Source organism: Acomys russatus, chromosome 7 (genome assembly GCF_903995435.1).
Source record: "Acomys russatus chromosome 7, mAcoRus1.1, whole genome shotgun sequence".
Taxonomy (NCBI): Eukaryota; Metazoa; Chordata; class Mammalia; order Rodentia; family Muridae; genus Acomys; species Acomys russatus.
This window is the reverse complement of record NC_067143.1, coordinates 50,240,909-50,268,045: the sequence shown is the minus strand read 5'-3', so window position 1 is coordinate 50,268,045 and position 27,137 is coordinate 50,240,909. Positions and strand designations below refer to the sequence as shown.

Here is a 27,137-nt window from a genome sequence, read left to right as displayed (position 1 = left end):
TCAGGTCTTGACATGGCCTCATGTGCCAGACGGGAAAGGACGGACTTCCTTCTGATACTCATTTATCTCCAAAAGAACTTTCTGAATAAACACAGTAAGTCAGCAGAGCCCAAACACACAGGAAAAAAAAATAGCTCTTATTTCAGCTACTGGGCAGGTGTCTGACAAGCCGCAACCCTCTGAGAGGAGTGTGCTCACGGTCTGCTCTCTGCAAGCCCCAGGCTGGAGTGCCAGACTTTCTGACCTGCCATAGTGTTATGCGGTGCTTGCTGAAAAGCCTGAGCCTTATGCCAGACTTACCTAGTCCCAAAGGGGTGAAGCCTGCAAGTCCGGGTTTTCCCCAGGCTCCCAGAGGCTGTGAGTCAGAGCAAAGATTGGGAACCTCTGCCCCTCAGTTCTCTCTCTCAAATAAAGGAAGAACTTAGCTTGGGCATCCTAGCAAAGATTTTACTCAGTTTTTTTCATCATATCTGAAGTTGAGGAGTGTGTGTGTGTGTGTGTGTGTGTGTGTGTGTGTGTGTGTGTGTGTGTGTGTGTTGTTGGAAACCCAGAGAGCAGATAGAAGAATGGTAGACTTTTTTTTTTAACCACAGAGTAAAATGAGAGATCAAAATATTTTCCTTTGCTCTAATCTGTTTGCTTTCACCTGGAGTACACATGACTTACTTAATAGGAAGAAATATTTTTAAAAGGAATCTATTATATTCCAGTGCCTTGAACTCCTAATGTTTCTGCTTCTGCCTCCCAAACGCTGAGATTATAAGTGTGTGCCACTATGCCCAGCTATTGTCCATCTTGAATTTCTCACTCCCTCCAAGTACTGCGACCTCCTGCTCCTCTGGCCTGAGGTGTCAATGAGGGGGGTTCATAACCGATTCTAGAATCAGGTACCCAGAGGATCTGTCAGATGCAGAGCCAGCCTCTTCTGCCAGCCAGGCCTTGCCTGGGCTGTCTCTGCAGGGACCTGGGCATTTGGTTCCAGGGATGCAGACAGCAGTGAAACTATACCCTGGCCTAGGTCAGGGAAGCAGGCCCAGCATGGCAGCAGGGCAGTCCCCTCCCAAAAGCAGCCATAGCATCTCACCTCCAAGAGACATCCTTACCCTGAAGTAAGTGACATTTCATTTGGGGTTTCCTTTGTCCACTGATAGTTTGGCACAATTCCCCATGAATACAGTCGACCCTCAGTAAGTTAACACAAGTGAGTCACAAAAAAAGAATGCATAACTACAAGCAGCCCTGGGTATTTGTTGGGGACCTGGGTCACAGTGACCCGAGGTCCCTGCCGAACAGGGGATGTATTTCCCAGAAGCTCTGCACACGCAATGTTCCCTTCCCCACTGAACACCTGTATCTCCCCGAGGAGCTTGAGAAAATACCCAGGACAAAGTTGATGGCTATGTTCGGCTGTCCCCAGGGCCTGCCCTCTTCTCCTAACAATCACAGAGATCCCCTCTCAAAGCACTCAGCCTCAGAGGTGGTGGGGGACTAGGCCTAGCACTGAGCAGCCTCTGTGTCTCCTCCCTCAGCCCAGCTCTTGCCCAGCCTTCCCCAACTCCTAGCCATCATCTGCCCTTCTAGAAAAGGCTTCTTGACCTTTTAACTCAGCGCCTTACAGTGTGGACACATCTGAAGTAAGGACATCCCCAAGAATCCTTGCCAAGCAAGACTCTAGATTGTTCTTAGATCAGCTTGTGTCATGAGTTGGGCACCTGTGACCACTCTCATGGCCTCTCCCCCATAGACATGTTCAAGTATGGATTGGGACCAAGACCTTGCACCCACTAAATACCAAGGCACACAGCCACATCCTCCCTGTTCTGTTGGCCTAAGTAAGGAGCACGTTCCCTTCCTCATGCAGTAAGGACCCAGAGCAAGCAGGGCAGAGATGGACAACACTGCCCTCTCCCTATGGTCCTCTGTATGCTCTTTATCACCCTCCAAAGCCTCAGCTTTCTCTGTACCTCCACGGTGGGTTCCAGTCCATCCGTGTCCTAGGGGAAGCTGTCTTGCTCTTCAGCTTTGGTGCCTCTGTGGTCACCATCAGACTGACGACTGCACCCCTAAAATCAAAGAAAGCCAGATAGGGATGGATCTGAATGCTGGTCCTTGTTTAATAAGCCCTATGGCCCTGAGCAAACTGTTGAGGCTCTCTTGGTCTATTGAATTTCTTTTGGTGGTGGTGGTGGTGGCTGTTCTTTGAGACAGAGTTCATGTAGCTCAGACTGGCCTCAAACTTCCTGAGAGGTAAGGATGACCACGAACTCCTCATCCTCCTGCCTACTCCTCCCAAATACTGGGTTATAGGTGCCGTTGTACTTTTATCTATACACTGAATTTCAGATTCCCAGTTCATGGGGCTTGAGAGGAGTTTGGTGCCACAGCCTTCTTCTTCGGGATTCCAGCATATACTGAAGACTCGTGGGGACAACCAGCCTTGTGGACTGAGTATTCTATTACTGGACTATCCACTTACAGCCAGCCTTTGTTGGACTAGCTGCATCAAAGCCTGTAAGTCACTCTAATAAATGTCTTTCATATATATACATATATACGTGTGTGTGTGTGTGTGTGTGTGTGTGTTTGTATCTATATATCTTAGAATAAATGTTCCCATCACTGGAGTCACTATACAACAAGGTCCCTCATGCTGGGCAGAGCTCACCAGAACTGCTTGGAAGCAGGAAACTTCATGTTCTGGTGGCTCACTTCCCTGAGGCATCATTGGCAATGACCAGAGGCCTTGTCTTCCCACTGGACCCTCGTCTCATTTCTCCAAGGTGACCTTAAACACCTCTGAGAGGTCCATGTTCCTCTCCTGAAAAGTAACACACACACACACACACACACACACACACACACACACCAGGCTGCTGTGAGGAGAGGGGGCTAGGTGGCATGTGGCAAGTGCCTGGTGCAGACTTGAGGCTGGGAAGCACTTGGCAGTTGTTAGTGTCTTCTTCCCCCTGTCTCCTGAGAGGGAGCGATGCCAGTGATGTCTGCCACCTGCAAATCATAACCCACAAAACTGTGAGACAATGAAGACGTGCATGTGCAAGAATGTATGTCATAAAAGGTGAGTTGGGACTCATAAGAGCTTCTGTGAAGACTTCCGAAAGAGGCAGCTGCTCTTTAGGATGCTTCTTGAAGACGCACAGGGCATAGTGAGTGCCCTTGCCTGTCATCCCGACACCTGGGGTCTTGAAGAAGGATTTCCAAGTTCTACCCCAGCCTGGGCTGTATAGTGAGGCTGTGTCTCAAACCACCACCACCACCACAACCACAACAAAATAACAAATAAGAGCTGGAGGGCTGAGGAGATTAGTCAATAAATAAAGCAGTGTGCAAGCATGAGGGCCTGAGTTCAAGTTCCCAGATACGTAACATGAATGTTTGTAGTGTCAGCACTTCTCCAGGTAGATGTGAGGAAGAGATAGCAGAATCTCCTAGAAGCTGATGGGTCAGCTAGCTTGGCATATACAGTGGGAAAGCAATAAAGAGAGCCTGTCACAAAGTGGAAGGTACAGATACCTAAGGTTGTCTACTGACCTCCATGTTTACACTGTGGTACAGTGTATGGACATGCAGTCTATATTCCCACACGGGAGTGCACACACACACATACACATACACACACAGACACACACACACACACACCACATACCACACCACACACACACACAAACACACACATACCACTTACCACGCCACATACACACACACACCACACCACACACACACACCACACCACACACACATACCACACCACACACACACACCACACCACACACACATACCACACCACACACACACACCACACCACACACACATACCACACCACACACACACCACACCAACACCACAACACACACCCACACCAACACACACACACACCACACCACACACACACACCACACCACACACACACACCACACCACACACACACACACCACACCACACACACATTACCACACCACACACACACACCACACCACACACACACACACCACACCACACACACACACCACACCACACACACACACCACACCACACACACACACCACACCACACACACACATACCACACCACAACCCCCCCCATACCCCGTCCATACACACACCCAGTGCTGCGGGTACAGCTCTCTTGATAGAGTGATTGGCCAGCATGCAAGAAGCTCTGGGTTTGAATTCTAGCACTGCATAAGTGCGGTTTGCTAGCTTAAGCCTGTGATCTCAGCACTTAGAAAGTAGAAGCAGAAGGCTCAGAAGTTCAAAGCCATCTTTGGCTACTTAGTGAGTTTGAGCCCAGCCTGGAATACATGAGACTCTGTCTCAAAAAAAAAAAAAAAAAAAAATCCTGCACAAAATCTGCCACTTTTCACTGGTGGTTTGGTGGCTTTAGCAGCCACTATCTTTTCCACTGGGCTCAGCTCTGGGGAAGCTGAGGGCGAAAATATAGAAACTGTGAAAATACTTCCTCTTTTATTCAAATAGATTTTGAAGAAGTCTAAACCTTAGGTCAGATTTCTCCCTTGAATGCAGTTGTTTATTAGGAGTGAATGACATCAAAGTCCCACCTTGGGGAGGGAGTACAAAGCCATTGTTTGTAGGGCTAGGGTGCAGCTCGGAGGCAGAGCTTGTAGGAGGCTCTATCTCAGTCCTCGCACTAAGAAAGAGCACGTGCTGCAGATTTAAAGCTCCGGGCATTCCCGTGTGTGTGTGTGTGTGTGTGTGTGTGTGTGGTGTGTGTGTGTGTGTGTGGTCAGAGGACAATTCCTGGTATTGTTCTTCAGAGGCCACCATCTTTTTTGAGATCAACTCTCTCACTGGCCTGGAACTCACCACATAGGCTAGGCTGAGTGGGCCACCAAGCCCCCGGGATCTGCCTCTCTGCCTCCAGGATCCAGGACCTGTCATAAGACTGTAGGCTCGAAATGGGGCCAAAGCTTATGAAACATACATAAAACGCATCAGGGCTCACTCCGGGCTGGGATGAAACTGGTGACTCTGTGTGCACTTCCAAGTGGTGAATTTATTTCTGAGAGAGTTTATCATAACAACTCCGTGTGTAGAGACTTTTTATGAGGTCTATGAAGGGCTTCCTCTTTGTTTACTAGCTCCCTGGAAGCCTAAAACTCCTCCTGAGTCTATGGGGCTTTGCTGCCATCTCTGACATCTGAGACCAGACCCAGAATACTATGCATGAGCAATTAATAGACAGAAGCAGCAGGTCTTGAGGGGACAAAATCTCCAGGCTCTGTGTGGCTCAGGCACTAAGCAGTGCTTTGCCACCACCTGCTCTGATACCTTTGCTTCATTTGTTGCAGAAATTATTAGTAGAATGGGGACTGTTAATGGGACAAGAAGTGGTGGTGGGTTCTAGGTCCTAAGGATGGTGCTCTCATGAGCTGGGGGAGGACACCCCGCAAGGTTACCCCCAGAGAAGCCTCTTATCCTTCTTTCTTCCATAAGGGTACAGTGATCTACAACAGCTTGCCAACAGGGAAGAAGGCCTCACCGGAACACAAGTTTCCAGTCTCCAGAAGGGTGCTAGTCAGCCTCCTTGGTCTGTCACTTTTAGCCACTGAGTCTGGGATTTTGGTATGACAGCCAGGATCAAGGCGAGGCCTTGGAGTAGATTTTTACCATGTGTTAAACCAAACGAAACCACACTGGACATCATCAGTTCTGCACAGGTTCCACAGAGTAGGTAATAGAGACCAAATATCCTCAGGAGACTGTGATCTGGAGGTGGAAACGGCCTCAAGATAAGAGGCTATCCAGAAGACCCGGCATCTCCTGAGGGCCAGCTGTGCCAGGCATTTATATTCAATGTCTAGTTCAATGTCGTCGTCCCCCCCATAGAGGTGTCACACTACCCTCAAGTTCTAGTTGTGAGGCCAGGGCTCCAGAGGCTAGGTGACCTGGTGGGGCCAGCAAATAGCAGAGCTGCCACTAGAATCCATGTCTAAGCTCAGAGGCCGAGATGACTGAGTCCCACCAAATCCCAGCACCTTGTAACTCCAGGATTAAAAACAAAGATGAATATATCGCGTATGAAAATATCCTAAAGAAACACTATTTTGTGTGCTTACTAAAACACTAATAAGAAAGAAAATCCAGATAAAAGTAGTGACTAAAGGGGCTTGAATGTAGCTCAGTTGGTAGAGTGCCTGCTCTGCAAGCAAGAAGCCCCATGTACAATCCCCAGCACAGCATAGGCTGGGAATGGTGGTGCGAGCTCGTAATCCAGCACTTGGGAGAGGGAGGCAAGGGGTCAGAAGTTCAAGGTCATTACCAGCTATATAGCAAGAAGGCAGCCTGGGTTATATGGGATCCAGTCTCAAAATATAATAAAAAAGAATGATAAAACATCAAAGTAATAATTTGGGAGAATCTATGACCATTCCCTTCCTTAGAACTGGCTTTTGGTTGGTTTTTGTTTTTGTTTTTGTTTGTTTGTTTGTTTTTTGTTGTTTTTTTTTTCATGTGTGCCTGTGTATGCATGCAGAGATACCTCAGAGTGTAGCCCTCAGTTTCCTTCTACCACGCAGGGTCTCTGGTATGGAACTCGGGTTGTCAGGTGTGTTGCCTCTGTTAGATCCTAGACAGGTTCCTTTAGCAAGCATCTTTATCTCCTTGGCCATCTTCCCAGCCCGTAATTGACTCCTTGAAGGGCGAAGAGGAGACCAGTGAGTGACTAAGGAGGATTAAAGTAGGAGGAAGTAGTAGCTGCTGTGGATGCAGGTGGCATCAGACAGGGCCTTGGCATGATTTAGGAGGCAAAAGGGAGTCGTTAGAGGAATGTACACAGGGGACAGACTTGGCCTTAGAGAAGACACTTGGGTCCAAGCACATCACATTGGCCTAGCTGAAGAAACTTGTCCAGAAACCTAACAGTGTCAGTTATCTGTGTCGCCAAGAGTTAGTTCCAAAGCCTGGTCTCCCATCTCTTCAAGGGATAAAAGCAGAGCTTGTAGTCAAAGGCATGACACCCATGCTCTGACCACAGCACCATTGCGCCTCCTCCTGAGATGGTACAGCTTTTCACTTGGCCAGCTCTCATGTTTACACATACCTGGGGTTTAGTGTCTACCCAGCAGGCAGCTGTAATGTTAAAACTGAGTTCAAGTTAGTTGCCTGGGCTTAAACCTTCTACCTGGGGTCTTGCCAGCCCTCCAGGCCTAAGGAATATGGATGTTCTATGTGCCTAATGTAGCTTTGCTAGGTGAGGGGGTGTGGGGGGGTAAGGGGCTGTGAGGAGGGGTGGGGAGTGCACTGATTGGTGAATGAGCATGCCAATGTGTAGCTATAAAGCCTTGCAAACACAGAACAGGGTGGGGGACATCATTTTGCACTGATTGGTGAGTGAGCACTCAAACGTGTAGCTATAAAGTCTTGCAAACACAGAACGGGGGGAGGCATCATTTTTTAAATCCATGCAGGATAGTCATGTATTCATTGTGTATGTATGCAGTGCACTGGGGCCACCAAGCCAGGCTGTCTCGGTTCCTCAAACACATTGAGAGCTTAGCTTTGGTGCTGAGAGATACCGCAGCACTGAAGAGCACACACTCTGCTTTTCTGGAGGACTTGAGTTCTGTCCCTGCCTTGGTTTGCTTTGTATTGTTATGATAAACACCATAACTGCTAGTAACTTGAAGAGGAGAGGGTTTATTTCTCCTTATACCCTTCATGAAGGGTAGTCAGGGCAGGAACCGAAGCGGAAACCATGGAGGAATGCTGCTTGTTGGCTTGCTCTCTCTGTGGCTTGTTTGGTTTGCTTTTTCATACTCCCCTTTCTTAAAACCGACCAGGGATGGCATTGCCCAAGTGGGCTGGGCTCTTCCACATCAGTTATCAGTCAAGGAAATGCTCTACATGCGAATCTGATGGGGGATATTTTCTCAGTTGACTCTAGCTTGTGTCAAGTTGACAAAATAAAACCAAGCAAACAGTTACCAACAGCTGTTATCAGTTGGTCAGTCGTCTGGAACTTGGTCTCCAGGATATTTAATGCCTTCTTTCTGGACTTCCAGGGCACTTGTACTGGCATGTGTGTATACCACCCTGCCCCCTACACACACACACACACACACACACACATACAGATAACTAAAATATTTTTAAATTATTTTCCATTTCTGTGCCTTGGCTTCTCATTATAAAGGAGATAATAAGGTATTTAAGTGATAGATTTATTGTAAATATTAAGGTATTGCTCATAAAATCTGGGTGAAGTACCTGAAACGGTTTCCGGTACCTGTGAACTATTACCCAACCATGTCCTTACTGACAACTATATATCTAATAAGGAAACTGAAGAGGAGAAAGACCTGGATGCCATTCAGGAAGGCATCTGGCATCAGGTAGTAAACTGCTATCTCTGGAGAGCTTGTCTTGAGTGAGCATAACGTTAGCCCCTGAAAGTCTATCTCCCTACCTGACCTGTGAAGATAATCCTTTGGAATTTGACTGCAGCACTGTTAAGGAAGGGGACCACCCATGTCGAATGTCAGCCTTTGGCATGGCTCCCAGAACCTATTCAAAGGTAAATAATGCTGCCTCCCCAAAGGCCCATGAGCTCACCAGCACAGCATCCTTAACTGTGCCCCCACCTGCCCACACCCTTGACCCCAGCAGAGCCTGGTTAACAAATAACAAGCACGTGTATGCAGTCAAAGCCACTATTGCTGTATTCCACACCGCTGCCCTCCTGGCTGTGTTCTTTCTGTCAGAAACCTCATTAAGAACATCATCATTAAAAAAAAATAATAATAATCATCATCATCTGTCACAGTAGCAATGTCAATTGCCATCTGCTGATATCTCTACTTAGGAAGGGCTTGGCCTCTCTCTGACTGTGTCAAACGTCATAGGAGACCTGCCACAACTCAGATCGTGCCCCTGCCTTGTTCAGATGCCTCTGTGCTCCACACTCGCAAACATCCGTTCCTTGGACTTTGGCATCTATGCACTCTTGCCCACGATGTTTCCTTACCAGGGTGGCCTTTCCCAGAGCATCACGCACCCAAAGACTCCAAGGTTCTTTTCTCACATTCCCACAGCTGCTTCTCTGCATCACTTCTCAGACATGGGCCACCTCGGGCCTTGCGCTGTGTTTATCTCTATACGTGAATCGTATGGGCATGCAAAGAATACGTGACCGGGAACCCGTTCTCACTTCCCCATGCCTCCTGCGTCTCCGCTCTTTCCTTCTCTCTCACTTCCCTTTGTTTTCCTGAAGATGTCCAACTATAAACCACACTTAAATGAATGAGGCCGCCGTCTTTTTACAGTCTCTTGTCATTTGTAAAGGTCTGAAAGAGTCTCCCTGCCTCCCAGTGGGCTACCGCTGAGGGAGACCGACCTCACATCATTTTATACACAGGCTGTGTCAATGGCCTTCGACCAGGCTTAAGCTCCCACGAGGACCTTGCACAAGCACCCCATTGCCACATCCAGAGTTTCTGCCACACTCCTCTTGGCTCTGATTTTGTCTCTCCACTCTCGACTACTCCCTCAGAGGCCTCCTGAACTATTTCTAATGCCGAACAGCCCCTCGATGTTTCTTCTTCGGAGAAGTGAGTAAACACAGGCTTGGTCTCACCTCAAATACGCAGCCATGCTTCAGTCTCTGGGCTGAAATACAGGTGTGTACCCCTCAACCTCATTTGTCCTTTTCTAGTCCGACCTTAGAACCATGTTAACTATTTTATCCTCTTCTCTCTTTCCCAAATGATATTCTGACACAGTTTCCTCTGGGCAGAGGAGGTGGCAGGGACACTGACATTCATTGTAGCGTCACAAATATGATTGGCCTCATCTGGGTTTCTAGGCAGCACCCTGTGGCCAGTTGCTGCTGATTTGCTAGCCTGAGGTCAAGGGCTGTCCCTGACTCTCCTGAGTGCTCACATAAAGTCATCCCTGAAGACACTCTCTGTGAGGAATGAAGGCCACCATTGTCCAAAGACACCTCCTTGAGAATGGCACCACAGGACTTGTCCCAAAGAATGGCTCTCCAAATTCATTTCTCCTATTGAGAATCTATAGGGTTTTTTTGCTTTGATTGTTTTTTGTTTTGTTTTGTGTTGTTTTGTTTGTTTGTTTGTTTCTAGATAAGGTATCTTCCTTATGTCTTTGGGACAGGATTTTCAGATCTGTCACTTTGTCCTACTTTGCTCTTAGTTCTGGGCTGCTGTAGCAGAGGATTCTCTGTGTAGAGGAAGGCTGAGAGGGGTCAGTCAGTCAGTTCCAGCAGATGATAGCTCCCTGGGAGGTAGGGCTGTCCCAAGACCTAAGAGAGACACAGGGGGCCAGAAGGGAGAAAGCTGAAGGACAGAGGAGGTTAGCAGGGAGCAGAGAGCAAGAGATCGGGGAGCGGAAAAATAATACACTCATAAAAGTGCCTAATATTCAGCATCATGTCCTGCTAGCGTAAGTATATTAAATACACTCTCACTATATAGTATAAGTTGGTCTTGAACTCATAAACCTGCTTCAGCCTCCCTGGTGCTGGATTAGAGGTATGGGCCACCATATCCATTTTTCTTTCTTTTCTTTTCTAAATTGAGACAGAGCTGTACTGTGTATCCCTAGCGGGCTTGGAATTCACTATGTAGATGAGGCTGGCTTTGAACTCACAGAGATCCACGTGTTGTTGCCTCCTGAGTGCTTGGATTAAAGGTGTGCACCGCCATACCTGACCCCTGGGTTTTTTTTTTTTAAATATATTACTGAATATATTTAAATGAAGAATATTTCTTTCTTCTAAACATATTCATGAAGAAAGTGTTCATAAATATATTCTGAAATATTTGAATATTTTTGATGCTCCCTTCTCATCTTCTCTGGCCTTCCCCCTTTCCCTGTGTCTCAATCTCCCCTCACTTTCTCATCAAGTGGAGGTTCCACCACATGATTTCTCCCACGACAACAATCCAGCTTCTGTCCCTTTGAGGTGTGGCCCACCACCAAAGCACCGTTTCCTCGCCTACACACACTTGCTTGCACAGCTCAAGGGCTGTGAATAGACTCTATTTGTCAGTGGAAGAATGCCAGTGTCACACTGGGACTGGCATGAGTTAGTGCAGCCATCTTTGGAGAACACCATCCGCCTTGAATGGTGTTCCTGCTAGGGTTCCACTGAGCTACCTCCATAGCCCCTTCAGTAGGCTTTTTGGTTTTGCCTTTTGTAGTTCAGACTAGGCTTGAACTTGTGACCCTGCCTCAGCCCCCATGTGCTACAAAACCAACACAGACTCTACAAGCACCAGACAAGTCCTAACCCCCTTCCCCACAGCATCCCACCAGGCTCTCCCTTCCAGCCACACCCCTCCACGCCCTGGATCCTCTAGATCTCTGACTAGTTAGTGCAAAACCTTGGACCTTAACCTCTTTTCACTCCCCTCTGGCCACCCACACAACTCTGCAAATCACTAATCACTGGGTGGGGGCGGGGTTACTCTGTCATTTGCAGCTATCAGCTGGGGGGGGGGTGGAGCTCTTTGAGCTGGGACCTGGCTCTTTCATCCACAGGGATTTTAGAGCACCTCTCCAGGGACTTGTTGCACCCTACTATCTCAGGTTACAGAAAACCTTCTTCTCCCAGTTCATGGCTTTGCAAAAAGAAAGTGACACATATTTAATGAAAGGATCGATTCTCGCCCAAGCCACTTCCCAGGCAAGGCCTGGATTAATTCCTGCTTAACACTTTGTTTTAAAATACTGCTCCGAGTGAACCGAGCCATAACCTCTGTTTCATCTCTCCGAGGTGCAACATCTGGTCTCACGCTGGGCCTGGCCTTAGAGCTTCCTAAACATTGCGTCACCCGTAGTGAAGCGAGGCGAAGTTTAAACAGTACTTTCAGACCCATGTGAGCTGTCCAAGCACCAAGTGCTATTGGTGTCACTCTTCTGACTTTACCGGAAAGAAAACCGAGGCCCGGAGATAAGAGATCCAGCGTGAAAGAACTGTATCCAGCATTTCTTGTTCAAGAACTCTTGCTTTCTGCTCTGTGACACCATTTCTTCTTCCGTGAAGCCTTATTCAAGGCGATGGGTTGGCAGATGGCTTGTTGACTTAGCCTTTGAGTTCCACTTTCACTCTTAGTAATTGCATGGTCTTCACTGAGTTACTCATTTCCCAAATGCTGAGCATCTTGTGTGCAAACGGGCAGCGATACCTCAGGGGGGCTTGGTGACCCAGGCCTATAACCCTGGCCACTAGGAGGTACAGGTGGGGGAATAGCAAACCCACGCCTTACCTGGGCTACAGAGGGAGCTCTAGATCAGCCCAAGCAACTTAGGGAGCCACTGTCTCAAAACAACAGGAAAACGAACAACAACAAAACAACAACAACAACAAAACCCAACAAAAACACCCCTGGGGATTTAGCTCAGTGGATCCCTAGCATGCTTGGGATCCTCTATTCAGTCCCCAGTACCATAAAATAAAAGAAAGCAAAATTTAAAAATTAAAAGAAAAAGGTGTATCAAATGTCTCAGACATAGTCAGGGTTTAGTGGATGCCAGTCCCTTACTTGGTCCCCACTGCCTGTACCTGCCCCTACTCCCGTCATGATGAACAGCTTCCACTTCTTTGGCCTAAACCAGTGCTCAACAGTGTGGATGCAGGAGACTGACCACTCACCCAAGACAGATCAAGATCAATGCAAAAACAAGAGCACGTTAGCTTCCCCGCCCTTAGCTACGGCTCTTTATCTATCTTCCACTGGTTGATTAGATGTTTTGTTTGTTTGTTTGTTTGTTTTCATTTTTTGAGATTTCTCAAAGTATACCCGCCAGGGTTTTCCCACAGCCCTGTGTGATGTGAATCTGAGCCCTCCTCCCACACCGAACCCTTCACTCCACATCTTACCTCTTACCCCCCCTGACCCCCCCATCCCCCATATCCATCTATAAAGAGACATGGACTCCTTAAGGCCCAAATCACACATCAAAGGAATAGGGTTTTGCTGCTGCCTGGTTTTGAGACAGGCTTTCTATAGACTGGGTTGGCTAAGAATTTGCTATGTAGGCAAAGAGAACTTTGAACTTCTGATCCTTTGCCTCATCTCCCAAGTGAATTATAAGCATGTGACATCATGTCTAATTTATGTGGCACTGATGGTCAGATCCGGAGCTTTGTGAATGCTAAGCAAGCATTCTACCAACTTAGCCCCATCCCTAGGCCCTGGGCTCGCTCTTTCTTTCTTTCTTTTGTTCCTTTTTTCTTTCTTCTTTCTTCTTTCTTTTCTTTTCTTTCTTTCTTTTTTCTTTCTTCTGTGTATGTACAAGTACATGTACATGGTGTGTGTATGTAGAAATTTCTAGGAGCTGGATGTCTCTTTCTATCACATGAGTCTCAGATATTAGCACATCTGTTATAGCCTTGAACTGGAACTTTCCATCCTCCATAGGTGTGAAAAATAAATTTCTGTTGTTTATAACTTACCCAGTGATGTATTTTGTTATAACAGTTCAAACGGACTAAACCTGGGCCCGTTGTAAACACCGCCCCCCCCGAAAAACGTTTTATATTTTAGAAGGTAGAGAACAAATATGAATTATCCTTGTTTAAACAACCAAAATAACTTTGGAAGACTTCACTCTGGTGGGAAAGTTAGTATTAATTACCCAAGGAGAAAAAAACAAACAAAACAAACAAACAACAACAAAAACAAGCCTCAATTAGCTGACTGACTCCAATGGGAATGCTTCATTAGTCCCATGGGGGATTTTTTGTGATTGGAAATGACCCTACTCTACTATTGTGCCCCAGTGGTGAAGTGTGTGCCACACAGCAGGCATGTGGCAGTCAGAGGACAACTTGGGGGAGTTGGTTCTCTCCTTCTACCACAGAGACTGAAGTCAGGCCGTCAGGCTTGGTAGCAGGTGACTTTACCTGATAAAGTGTCTCAAGGGCCCGGTTTTGTTCTTTAAGACACGATTCTTGCAACCCGGCAGCAAAAGGATGTTTGCCACTGATAGATTCAGGGAAAGGGGGATCACCGCCTTCAGGTGGAGTCCCACTGATGTGCTGGAGATCTCACCAGGCTCCCACGGACAATTCTAATCCAACGGTCGCACCTGCTTAAACTAAATGTGTCACAAAACAAACCCAATGATTCTGGGAGAGGGACAGGTAGTAACAACAAAGAGTAGGGGTGCCTGAGGGATGGGAAGAGTAATCAGCACACATTATATGTGTGTGCATATGAGTGCATGCATATGCATATGTGTCAACCAACAGAATTAATCAAAAAAATGTTCAAATCACACACACACACACACACACACACACACACACACACACACACACAGACACTGACCTGATCTAAAGCTGACTTTACCTTTACCCCGAGACTCTCTAGTTTCTGAAGGAAACAGATATTTTTTTTTTTATCAGTTTATGCATAAGGATTCACATGTTCTCTGGTTCCAATACAGAAAACCTCTGATGGTGCGAGCCATGGATGTGGCATGGCTGGTCAAGTGGCTGCCTAGGATGCTGAGTCCTGGGTTCCAGGTGTAGTGCATATGAATGGGGCATGGTGGCACACCTATAATCTCAGCACCCAGGAGGCAGAAGCAGGCAGAACAGAACAGACATGCATCACTACCACAGCACACAAGTGGGGATTCTCCTTCTACCATGGAGGCTCCAGGGTTGGGTTGTCACCTTCACCCAATGGGCCACCTCACCTATTCTTTTATAAATGGGACCTTGCATCATCCTGTGCACTCTTTGTTGTTGAGCGAGGTTTGCAATACCAAGGCTGAGATTGCACAAGGCATGCATGCCTCTCCAAAATGAACACAGAGGGCTGGCTGGCAGGGCCTGGGCAGGATGGTGGGTGCATGGGCTGCTGACCTTTGCCTTCCTGTTGACTCTGTTTCTTAACAATTAAACTTTATTATACAACCCAACTAGCTTATACAAGAAGGAAAAAGGTTAAAGGGACAAAAGAGTGAATCTTCCGGTAGCTGTTCCACTTGACGGGTCCTTAGGTGTCTCTCTGGCCTGCGTGCTGGTCCAGCTGGTCCGCTGCCCCCGCACGCTCTCCCTGCAGCCGACTTTGTTATCCTCTCTTCCCCAACTGCCTGAGTCAAGTGGGAAGGACCGGCTCCTTCTCCCGTTGAGGGTCCATTAGAAAGACAATAGTCCAGGTGGGGTTCCCAGGTCTGCTTCCTGAATTCCAGACCCAGGATGGCACCACTCAGTCTGTCACAAGGTATTCATGGGGTGCCCCAAGGGTAAAGCCCGCCAAGACTGCTCCCACCTGTGACAAAGCTTAATCCTTCCCACACCTTCCCATGGCTCAGGCCTCTTCCACCCTAGCCAGAGTTGGACAGGGCAATGGTCGGAGGCAGATTCTAGCTCAGCAAGACTCCAGAACTAACTGGCTCTTGGCTTTTTATGAAGTATTACCTACTTAAGGCATGCACACACACACACACACACACACACACCCCACCACAACACACAACACACAGACAGACAGAGAGAGAGAGAGAGAGAGAGAGAGAGAGAGACAGACAGACAGACAGACAGACAGACAGACAGACAGAACAGCATAACTTCCACCTCTAAATATTTTCTTATACAGATTGACTGCTGCTCCTAATGAAAAAAATTCAACATTCTCCAAAACCTAAAACCATTTGAGCAGTGACTAGGTGCCTCACGGGGTGGGAATGCAAGTGAATAAAAATTATCTAGAGCTGGAAGGACGACTTGGTGGTTAAGAGCACTGGTGGCTCTTCCAGAGAACCCACATTCCATTCTCAACCCTCATAGGGCGGGGCCGCTCACAATCACTTGTAACTCCAGCTACAGGAGCCCTCACACCCTCTTCTGGACCGTTCACCAGACATGCAAACAGTACACAGACACACACTCAGGTAAGACCTCAATACACATAAAATGAAATCAATTTTGGTTCCAAGAATTTTGGATAAGGGGTCATCCACCTTTATTTGTTTCTGGTTTTGTTTTGTTTTGTTTTGTTTCCTTTGAGACAGGGTTTTTTCTGTGTGACAGCCCTGGCTGCCTTGGAACTTGCTCTGTAGTCTAGGCTGGCCTCAAACTCAGAGATCCACCTGCCTCTGTCTCCCAAGTACTGGAATTAAAGGTGTGCACCTCCACAGTCTGGTTTTTTTTTTTTTTTTTAATTTAAAATCACTTTAGTTAGTTTGTTAGTGTACATGTGTGTTTGTGTACATGAGCCCATGCCACGGTACTCATGTGGAGGTCAGAGGGCAAGCTGCAAGGGTCAGTTCTCTGTTTTTACTACGTGGGCCCTGGGAGCCAAACTAATCTTTCCCACATACTCCTACGAACTGGGGGCCGAGTCTTCAATCACAAGAGCCTATGGTAGCTATTCTCATTCAGACCACCATACTGTAGTTAAAATTCATTTTAAAAAAGATTTTATCTTACATGTATGAATGTTTGCCGACATCTGTGTATATGTACCATGTTGGGTACAGACACCCATAGGAGTTAGAAGAGGGTCTTAAATCATTTGGAAATAGAATTACAGTTAGTTGTGAGATGTATGACTTACCTTTTAAATTTTTTAATTTTTCTTTCTTTCTTTTTTGAGACATAGTCTCTCTATTATGTGGTTCTGACTGTCTTGCAATGAGCTATGTAGACCAGTCTAACCTTGGACTCTCAAAGATTCACCTGCCCCTGCCTCCAAAGTGCTGGGATTTTAGGCATAGGCCACTATGCCTGTCTGATTTATCTTTAAGATGCTTTAAAACATTCTTTTAAAACCAAGTCCTTCTGGAGGCAACATAGAGATGGGAAAACTACAGGGACAGAGTTTCTTGCCCATAGATAGTTAAAAATTTATGTACAATTAACATTTGCCTTGGGTTGCCTACACAGAGATGTTATCCCTTTTATATAGATATGTTTCAAGTATGGATGCTAAAATATTGTATATGACCTTTGAGTATGTTAGTTTTTTTCCCCAGAAGTAACTTTGCAATTTTTCAATAAATTTTTTACAATAAAAGACATGTTCCAATCCTTTGTATAATTCCCTGTTCCTTTTTTAAAAATTTGATGTCTGATGGCTTTTATTTATAACTTTATTGGCAAAAAGGAGAAGAACTTTAAACAGCCTGTAGGGCATTGAGACTGACATGTCAGGTTGAACAAGTCCCATTCTCAGAGTCCATCTAATTGTCCAAAGACGTACCATACTGAACCTGCATATGCAGTTTCCTTTGTCAAGCACAGAGCTCACCTTTCAGGCAGTCTTCAAAACATATAAATACAAAGGAAAGGAAAGCACTCGTTGAAAACAGCATCAAAAACAAAAACAAAAGCAAAACAAAAAACAACAACAACAACAAAACCGACAAAACCGGAAAGTATTTTAAGTGTGAATTTATTGTTCTTGGAAATTACACATACTCAATGAAAACCAAGAAGCTGGAAAAGCAGTTAGTGGACAGTTACAACAACAATCATCTTCTGCAGTGCCATTTTTAAAAAAATCTGTCAACTACTTTGAACTTATGAGATGCAGTCAAAGTCAGAAGAGAAGATGCAGAGATAGTATTCCTTGGTTGGAGGACGGTATCCCTCCAGAATCATCACGGAGAAACGAGCATCCTGTTGATTGACATGAATTTCAATTCATGTTGATCATATTGGGCAGACCTAATTGTCTTCCTTGACTTGTTCGGTGTCATTCTTCTAAACCAAGTGTGTTTAGTTCTTTTAGCTCACCTAGGTCTTCCCCAGTGAATGGATTGTCATCAACAGAAACAGTATCGATGGACCCATTCTCTTGTCCTCCCCCTGTGCTGTCCTCATCCAAATCATGTCTTTCTCCGTTTTCAGTCTGACCCCGACCCCACCTCCCCCCCCATAGTTTCATGTAGTTTGGTCTCATCCTATCTGAAACATATGTGCTGAGTCTTTCTAGACCTGGCTACAGTAATGTCTGTCTCCTCTACATCTCTGGCGACATACAGGCCCACATCCATGCTCCTTACACCCACAGAACCGTCGACCTCATCACCACCTGTTTCCTGAATGTACCTGGTATCTTCCGCTTCCTCTTCCTCCTTATTGGCCAGCTCAGGATGAAATTCAACTACTTCCCGGCCACTGATCACCAGTGCTTTCCCTGCTAAGAAGTCAGCTTTCTGCCTCTCCATATCTAGTTTATCAATCTTTCCTTGTCTTTTCCTTTTCTTCCATGCAAGAAAAGATTGTAGAATGATTTTGGTAACGTTTGGACCCAAGGCAGAATGTTATCTTTCAATGAGATCTTCTGATGAAATCTCATCTTCGTTCTCTTTTTTTCTTTTAGTCTTTTTAAAGGACAAATCCAGAAGGAAGTGCATGTAGATACATGCAATTGTCCCCACAATACATGCAATTGTCCCCACCCAAAACCCATCATGAAGTTATTTTTGATAGCTTCAAGGAAGTGTGATGCACATTATTGAGGTTTTGGGCTCTTCTCGTCTGCCTCAACCATGCTTCTTGCTTACTTCTTCCACCTTTCCTCATCTCAATTGGCCCATAGTGTCTTTTTTTCAGTTCTTTGTCTCTTGCATCAATGTAAAAACACTTTGTTTCTCACATTTTTCTTTCCAAAGTGAGGTCATGAGAGCCTTCCATTTATCTGTCTTAGTACACTGCCCTTGCTTGAAGAATGCACACACCACAGATTTGGGATATGCACCTGTAGTGAATATAAACATGTTTTCGTTTTGATCCCAAGTGTGGGATAGGTATTGGATGTAAACATGTTTTTGTTTTGATCACAAGTATGGCATGGGGAACAGACTTGTGAGAGAATAGGTGATGTTCATCCACTTAGAAGTCAAACCACTTTGTGGGGGGGGGAGGGGTGGCGCTTGGTTTTTGCCAGCTGAAAAACATCCTAGTACAGGACTCTGAAAGGACACACACACACACACACACACACACACACACACACACACACACACACATGCCCGCCCGCGCGTGCACGCGATCAAAACAGGAAGCTGGGCTTTTTGGGTCTTGGTATTGTTTGGCTGTTCATCGCTGGACTTCAAGGCACTCCAAGAGAGAACCACTCCAGCGAAGGCTTCGAGGCACTGGGTTCTGGCTGCTGTTCCAGGTTCTGGCAGCAACTTTGCTGGTCTGCTGAAATCCTGCTGACTACGCCAGTGGACTCGCATTCAGGAACTGAATTCAACAAGTTCTACTTTTCCTGTTCCCCTAAATCTCCTTTCTCTCCTATCTAGAGTAGGTGGGTTGGGAGGGAGGTATAAGCATTTAAAGGACCCCAAATAAAGTAGGCTTGGAAAAGTTGGAGCCTATATGTACCTTTACTTATTTTTTCTGTGCTGCAACTACAGCTTTGAACAACTCATTTTCTTCTTGTAGTTCTTCTTTTCTTCTTTTCAGCTTCACTTTGTGCTACCTGACGTGGCTTCTGCTGACCAAATTTTACTTGATAAATGACAGCTTAATACAGTTCTGTGGCTTTGCTCCTTTCTTACTATTTAGACCAAAAGTTTTGTCCTCAGTGATATCAGATATTTTATGTTACAACTTATAACAGTATCAAAATTACAGTTATGAAGTAGCAACAAAAACAATTTCATGGTTGGGGGTCACCACAACATGAGGAACTGTATTAAAGGGTCACAGCATTAGGAGGGTTGAGAACCACTGCTCTAGAGCCAGCCTATGATCTCATTCATCAAAAAAAAAAAAAAAAAAAGAAAAGAAAAAAAGAAAAGAAAGAAAAGAACAAAGATCCTTTGCACCTATGAGCAACATCATTCCCAAGGCCTCCAAGGCCCACAAGCTGTCTACTGCTAAGACACCCAGGACTCGTAGTGTGTCTTAGCCTTTCCCCGGACACCTTCCTATTAGCCAATGCGCCATCTTAAAATGCCTTCCTAGTAAGTACTTGAACTCACACTCAGCATTGTCCCTGAGATCATCTGTTGTAATGAAGCCTGGAATGGAAGCTCTGCCTCAGTGGGGCCTCTGAAAAGGATGGAAAGGTGCTTCAGCAGCAGCATGGAGCTGTACCTCTGGCCCTATTCCACCTCACTGCTGCTCACAGCCTTTTCTACCTGCTCCTCTCTGCTACTCAGCATGAATTATTACTTTGCCTCTCTGTATCTTTGTTTTCTTATTGGTAAAAAAACGAGTAGAGTGACTCAGTGCTTAAAGAGTACAGGACCTGAGTTCAGTTCCCAAAACCCATGTTGGATGGGTGGATTGCAACCATCTGTAACTCCAGCTCCAGGGGATTTAAGGCCCCCCCCCCTCAGGTATCTGTGTGTGCATGCTGCACACACACACAATAAATAAATAAAATATTTTATAAAACAAAGAAAGTGATGCTTATTTTACTTTATATTTTGGAGAATTAAATGAAATTATGTATCTACATGGGTTTGTTCAAATGTCTGTCTAGAATTGAACAAGTATTCCATGAACAACAGTCATAATGGTAGCAGTAGTAATATGGGTCAATGTATACTGAATCCTTGCTATTGGCTCAAATGTTTTTTTCCCTTAGTGCTTGAAACTCATTATCATATCTACTCCTGACAGTAATCTTAATTGTGTGCTGCTAATATCAGTGTAATGCAAGGCACTGCCGGGCTGTAGCATAGCTGCCAGAGTGCTTGACTGGCAAACACAAGGCCCTGGGTTCAAGCACAGCAAGTAGCACTCAGCTATAGTGCCAGCACTTGGGATGCAGTGGATCGTAATAATTATTGGAAGAACTGGCCTGATTTATCAGCTGATATGTCTGACCTCACTTTGCTACCCTGTAACTAGTTGTCATTGTTTTCCATAGCTAAGACAACACAGAAAAGAGTATGGCCAGTGGTTTGGAGGTGAACAGGAGGTTCATTTTGCACCCAGCACTGTTCTGGATACTGGGAACATACCAGGCACCAAGACACTAAGATGCTGCTTTCTTTCTTTCTTTTTTCTTTTCTTCCTTTCTTTCTTCCTTTCTTTCTTTTCAGCAGATTATTCCTTTATTCCAAGCATTACATAGACTATACAATTAATAGCATGACCAAAATAGAGAAAACAAAAATGAAAACAACACGTCAATATGTATAAAAATATGTATATAAATTCAGTCTTGAATTCTGCTGGTACACTGTGAAATATTATTCTACCTCAGAAATTTGAGTTGGTGTCATGTTTTCACTGAACAAATAATTTTATTGCATTTACATTAGCTATTTACTTTAGTGACTCCTCAAAGTTTGCCCGTACACAAACAGAATGTTTGGCCTAAGCCTGTGTCCTCTAGATCCAAACATTTAATAACACATGACAAAACCTTAAGAACATTTCACCAATCCCAAGCAATGTCTTGTTTTGATTTATCACAGTGCTAGTTTTTTTTTAAGATGTTGATAGTTGGTACTGTCTTGCATATCACAAGAAACTTTGAATTTAAAAAATTAGCAATAATATATTAAAGGATATCCTTCTATTGGGAATTGTACTGAGCAGTAGATTCCATAATCATCTATATGCTGTTGTCAATTAACTATGTTCTCATACATACTTGACTCCCAGTATGAACGCAAAGATCTTATAAATGTTTACAGAGCACAGTAGGTCAAGAAACAATAAGTTAGCTCAAGAGAGAAAAACTAATATCTGACTATCAAGTGGAGTTACAATAACTCTCATTTCAAACACAGAATAGGTGCATATGTCCATCGTTTTAAATGAAGAAGTCCAAGAATTAATAAATCAACTCCTACCAGCTTATTCACGTTAGATGTCAGAACAATCGTATAGGTACATAAAACTCTAGCTGTAATTATTGTAAAGACACAAAGTGAATTCATGCCAAAGTCGGTTGGTCGTGTCTTTCATAGGAGGCTGTACAGCTCTACTTACAAAGGAACCAAGGATCACATGTATACACTTTGGAACTTTTTCCTATTACAAGTGGTAGTCAAACCCTTTCCTGCCATATGCAGGCTCGTGAGAAAAAGAACAGCGCAGAAGATCGAATCTCAAGACACTTTTCTTTTTCCGAGGCTGTCTGGAGCCAGACTCAGGGTTTCTGCAGAGCATCTGGCTCATGATGACCCATGCTGTTTTGCTCAAGGACTACACTCCATGGGGGCAGTTGGCTTCTTCCGGTTTGGGAAATAGCACAAACCATAGTTCTGCTGGGAAGTTTGAGGACTGTTGGTCATTTTGGTGAGGGACACAGGAGGCAGATGATCATAGTGCGGAGGGAGAAGGTACAGAAGGATGGGGAAGGGTTTCCCCTTGAGGCATGCCCAGGAACACAAGGAGACCAAAAGACCTTTTGTTAAGGGGAGAGAGTGTGCTTTAGAAATGTGATAACAAGGCGTAAGAGGTAGCGGGAGCCAGGTGACAGAGAGCCTTGTAGGTAATGTCATTTGGGGCTTTATTCTAGAAGCTGTGGGGAATCAATTACTCCCTGGAGAGGGATCTTGATTGTTTTGAGTTTTGGAACAGGTCCTCTGGCAGCCATCCCATGAAGAAGAGGTTGTGAGAGGGGGCAAGACAAGACTTTCTTTGGGGCTGTTAGAAACTCAGTAAATGAGGGCCTGCACCCTCAGAGACAAGGCCGAGGCAGGAGAAAGGGCACAGAGAGGAAATTCACAGGAATGGTCACAGATGGGATGTGACAGGATGGGGAGAAGTGGCTGTCAGTTATACCTCCTTTCTTCAGCAAAGTGGGTAAATGGCTCTGCATTTCACCCCCCACAGTAAAGACCACCGAACAGAGAAGTCAGCACTCTGGGAGAGAAAGTGGCAGGTCAGTTTTAGGACACAGTGAATTGGAGATCCTTGGGAAATATTTAACGGGACCGCTTAGAAGGTCGTTTGGAGGTGCTCTTTCCTAACAGAAAATCAGTTTTGTTTGGAGTGACAGCCCAGTTCAAACTCTCTGCCTGTGTCCTCAGATTCTCTGTCATGGTTTCTGAGCTCCCAAACGGCAGGCAGCTTCTGGCTGAATAGTTCTAAATGGATATTCCGGGGCGAAGGTGCTGGAACAGATAAAAAAGGACATGTCCACCTTGGTATGTGCCTTTAACCCTTGTCCTTGCTCTTCCTTCCTCCTGCTGGGTCACAGCTGGATGCTTGGGCAAGCAGTAGCTATCCTGGGGTGGGGGGGGGTACGGGGAGGGTGCTGAAAGCTCTGTTGTAAGAGCAAGAAAACTTTCTGCATTGGGCAGCTGCGGTAGGAACTTGGAGCCTCACTATTTGAGGGAGAAAAATTCTTTAGTTAAGATTCTGGAGCTATTTTTCTGTCTGTCATTTGTAGCAAACTCTGATCTTAATTGGTTCAAGAGCTAAAGGCCCGGAGACAGATGTGGGTTAGAGATTGCGATTCAAGCCAGCATCTAGGTGGTAACTGACAGCTCTGAGGTAGATGTAAAGAACAGGCACTCAATGTGCAAACATGTGCATCAGTGGTCCTTAGGAGCTTGGGGATGAGAGGACTGGCTCCTAGGTGATGCTGAAAGAAAGTATCCCTGTTCATAGGGCAAGAATCCTTAGGTTATTTTGATGTTGTTGACATTTCTGTAATCTCACTAAAAATGAAACAGTAAATTTGGGGTTATTCAGTGAATATTCAACCTTATGACAGTATCTTGTTATTAAGTTCAAGGTGCTTGAGCAAAGGTTTGCTAACTCTGGTCCTGTGTAGTGATTATCTTCCAGGGTGGCATATTTGGGGGCTCAGGTGCTGATCTGGGAACCTCTGCTCTCCTCTGTTTCTCACAAATCAGTGAGCCTGGGAGGTCTGTCTTGGAAAGCCCATGTAAGAATGGCTCAGGGTTGTGGTGCAACTGAACCCCACAAACTGGTCAGACTTCGTCAAGATTATTGCTACAGCTCCTTGACTTTCCTGATTTTTCTCTTCTCCCCATCTTGCCCCTTTCCCCCACTGTAAGACCTCTCCAGAAACCTGGGAACCTATCTTGCCTAACACACATATTTGGATGTTCTCACCCGGCTCCCGCCTCTGCGTACAAGCACGGCACCTTGTTCTGTTTGCCTCTCTCTTGCCCCGTCAAGCCCTTGCAGGCTGGTTTTCTTGCCCAGAAATGTCTTTCCACACATTCTCTTACAGACTGCCCTACTCATGGCAGCCAGATTCACTTTCTGCTTGTCCCAGTAGCTGGGGATGGCTAGAGCCCAGCTTTCCATCTTGACCGGCTCCCTTAACCTTTCCTTCAAGTTCCTTTCAAACCTCATTGGTTTCTATGTGTTAATAATCTGGGAAACGTGTCCCTTCTTAATCACTAGTGCTGTTGACTAGGTCAAGAGCTTCTGGTCTTGCCCAGTCATGTTGGTCTGCCCCCCTGATCCCCTTCAGCAAGTGTACCCCACCAGCGTTATCTGCCCTTCCTTCAGAAGTGTCCCTACATTAACGTTATCTACCCTCCCACTGGCAAATGTACCCACATCAATCTCTTGCTTAAAATCCTTTGGGTGCCAAATGAAATTATTCCTGCAGATCTGACAAGCCTAGTTTCTCCATACCAGATTGGGGGGGGGGGGCGGTGAAACCCAACACAGTGCTGGCCTTGGAGAGGCGACAGTCCTCTTGTTAGCTCAGCTCAGACCTCCTTCTTCTGAGTTCCTGGAGGACCATCCAGGCACAGGAGACACAAATATAGCCCTCCTATTAGACTGCCTACATCCTAACTATTATCTAGGTTTCCCTAGGGAGAAATTCCTAATTCACCAGGTCAGTTTCAGCATATGGATCAAGGCAGTACTCGATTTATAGGTCTGTTAGATTTCAAAATTATCTAGGAGCAGGGTGCATTAGGTATGTGCCATCGGGGTTCATAGGGTATGTATGTTTTCTCCTCTTCCATTGCCTACAATACTATCTGATTGTAGATATTTATGGAGCATTTATTGCAAAATGAATTTGCTACCTTACATGATTAAGGTGTCTTGTCATATTTCATTTTGGCAGTGAAAATATAGGCGTGGTGCTCTTTTACTCTGCTTTCCCACCGCTAAGGCTAATAGATGTCCAACTCATTTTTGCCAGTTCCCATGTAATATGGTTGTGTGCAAGTGTGAGTGTATTTGCTGGCATGGTGTGCGTGAGTGGGTGTTTGCTAGCCAGAGGTAAACTTCAAGTGCCATTCATTTTCCATTGTGAGGGGGGAAGAACAGACTATGGAATGGATTTCTTTGTCACTTTGGGGAGCAGTAGTCTGTTAGGCTTTCTAAACTGGAGGGTTTTTTTTTTAACTGAAAAGTAAATATAGGAGTTGAAGAGCAGGCTTAGTGGTTAAGAGAACTGGCTGCTCTTCCAGAGGACCTGAGTTGAATTCCTAGCACCCATGTGGCACCTCACAATTGGCTCTAATTCTAGTTTGAGAATCTGATGTGCTCTCTCCTCTGGCCTCCTTGGGGAGAGTACACACACACATATACATACATACATGCAGGCAAAACACCTACACACATAAAATAAAAGGAAACTAAGAAAAAAAATGGAGACAGTGTTTCTGAGGAGTCCTGGCTGTCCTGGAACTTGCTTTGTAGACCAGGCTGGCCTCGAACTCAGAGATCCACCTGCCTCTGACACTTGAATGTTGGGATTAAAGGTATGAGCCATCACAGCCTGGCTTACCTAAAAATTTAAAAAAGCAAATATAGATATACCTATTTGAGTGACATCTCATTGTGATTAATGGTGCCCACCCTTCCCTCCATACCACCCCTCCCACCCGCCCGTCCCCACCTGGTTATAGCTCATCTGACTCAGAAAATAGCAATTATATAATCCTTGATCTAAATTCTTTGTTTCATACAGTGTGGCCAGGCAGAATCTTGCAGGCTCCAGCTCCACAAAGAATGAGAAGCAAAGTCTCTATTCGCGGAGACTTGAGTGTAGGGTAAGAACAGAGGGCAAAGGGCTTGCAGACGTGAGAGTTAGGGAAGTCTTCAAGAAGCTGTATTTTAAAGAAAAGGGAGGAGTTGGCTAAATTCAGGAGCAAAGGCAGGACTATGGAAGTTGAGTAGAGTCTTCACAACCTGGGGAAAGTTTGATGGAGTTGAACACAAAAGGCAACAGGATGTATCTATTATTTTTAAGTTTTTACTTATTATTATTGTGCATGTGTGTGTGCACGTGTGAGTGTGTGCACGCTCGTGTGTGTGTTTGTGTAGACACATGTGCCATGTTGCCTGCATGGAGGTCAGAAGATGACAATTTTATGAAGTCAGTTCTCTCCTTGTATTTTTACTTGTGTTGCTGAGATGGACTCAGCCTGCCCCTGTTTGCATGGTAAATGCCTTTAGCCAAACCCATAGAGCCATCTCACGGACTTGTGTTTGTGTTTTTAATAGCTCAGTCTGGAGGCTAGGGTGTATTCCAGTCCTGATGCTGGAAGCAGCAAGAGGCCATTGGTTGGCAAGTGAATAAAGCTCACTTAAGGAGGCAGAAGACGCTGTGCATAGACGCCTAAAGGAAGTCACACACTTTTTAGAGCTTTGTCAAGTGTGCACTTTTAAAATTTATTTTATTTATTTATTGGTTTTTCGAGAGGGGGTTTCTCTGTGTAGCCTTGGCTGTCCTAGACTCACTTTGTAGACCAGGCTGGCCTCGAACTCACAGAGATCCGCCTGCCTCTGCCTCCCGAGTGCTGGGATTAAAGGCGTCCACCACCACGCCCGGCTCAAGTGTGCACTTTTAAATGATCCGAACACCTATGTTTTATTCTGTCCATTCTGAGTTGTTGTCCCGTTCCTTTGTCTGCACAGGACACTCAGAGTGGCTTCCTGGGCATCTCTGGAGCCGGCTGGGGATGCTGTTTCTAGTCTCCTCGTTTGAGCCCCTTGGGCCAGAGTCAGATACTAACTTGCCTCACTGTGCAAGTTCAATCTAGTCTGAGACTTGACATAGAAAGGTTGCACCTCATTCTTGTCCCAATTAAACCAGACCGCTCCCACACTAATAGAGGCTTGGTCGCGTCCTGACAGCAAAAAAAAAAGGGGGGGGGTGCTGGACGCTTCCCAACCTTGCTCCAGGGGAGCGTCGAGGTCGGCCAGTCTACCCCACTTCCCTAACTTCTCTGTTGATCACAACACACGACATT

At 45.6% G+C, this 27,137-nt stretch overlaps 1 protein-coding gene and 1 pseudogene across 1 annotated transcript in view; one reads left to right on the top strand and one right to left on the bottom strand.

Moving 5' to 3' along the window:
• The window catches only part of Acer3 (alkaline ceramidase 3), a 97,497-nt gene that overhangs the window by 9,756 nt on the left and 60,604 nt on the right, over window positions 1–27,137 (top strand). The gene's annotated exons all lie outside the window — the stretch shown is intronic.
• Window positions 17,711–27,136, bottom strand: LOC127192350 (zinc finger CCCH domain-containing protein 15-like; annotated as a pseudogene).